Raw genomic sequence first — 1,302 nt, forward strand, 5'->3', positions numbered from 1 at the left:
CCGACATGGCAACCGACCATTCTCGGTAACGCGCCCCGGAAGCACATTAACAAGCATTATGGCATTAATGGAGTTGTCATAAAAAGCGGCGAGCAGAGTTATGGTTTGCACGTACGGCTGGGAGTTCGTAAGGAGGGTTACGTCCTGAGCATCGTACGATTTTACTCTCAACTTTGGAAAGATGCTTTGGATGCTGATCCGATAAGCGGATGAATGGCGGCATAGCGTGGGAGAAAATTGATTCGTACAAAATGGTTTCATGGCGTGGCGTGCATGACTTCCATAAGTAAAAGAATGTGTTTCCATATTTCATTTTGTAGCGTGTCTCGTCCACGTACAATCTGGCGTTGAGTGGAGACTCTGGACACAAATCAATTGCAACTGTGCATATCAAAAGAATCCTGACATCACACAATTCGATTAATTCCTCTCACGCACGCATGCACGCACGGACACAAACCTTCTGCCTCGGTCAGAATGCCGAATTTCCTCGACGGATATCTCTTTTTGCTCACTGACCATCGGACCACCGGACAAATAGCGCCGGTTCCTCAAAGGAGATCGATTGAGATGCCGAAACTACAAACGAAAGAATGAGAACAGAAAAGGGCAAGCTGAACAAAAGCTTTGCACGGTTGCTTTCTTGCCTTCTTTCCGGCAATCGTCGTTCACTGGACCCTTCGTTACCGGCGGTAGTCTAGTGTTATCATCAAAGTGAAATTTGTGATGCTCCATAAATTCGCCATCTGGCAGGACGGAGCTCATTTTGAAGCTTGGTTCGAGTTGAAGGAGTGTTTTTGCGCCTGTCGGATAGTGTGTTCACCAACATGGATGACCATCACCATGTGGCTGGTCTGCAACTGGACTCTCTATTGAGTCCGAGCTCCATCACCGATAAGATTGCCAAAGGAAAGTAGATACGGGGGCTGGATGTCAGGTCGTTCTCTCGACGTTGGGTGGCGTGGTGTGGATACGTTTGATTGACGAGGTCAGTTATTGGCTTGCGATGTCTTCCTCAATGGCTTCGATTTCGATCGTTCGACACCGAGCCAAAGAATGGAGAGAATAGAGAAAAGGTCGAAAAGTTTATTGTTTTACAGAATGTCATCCAGTGGACGTCTTCATCGCGTCTACGCGAGCGCTCGCTACGTCTGCTTCTCGTCGAATTCAGCGGATGAAAAAGTACACGCCAGTAGAACGACCTTCAAGGCGCTAGAAATGATCTAGATTAAGGGCCACTACATCGCCCTTGTGCCTTCTTGCTCGTGTGGCAATCTCTCGGAATCACTCAAGTGTGAAAAT

Source organism: Anopheles aquasalis, chromosome 3 (genome assembly GCF_943734665.1).
Source record: "Anopheles aquasalis chromosome 3, idAnoAquaMG_Q_19, whole genome shotgun sequence".
NCBI lineage: Eukaryota > Metazoa > Arthropoda > Insecta > Diptera > Culicidae > Anopheles > Anopheles aquasalis.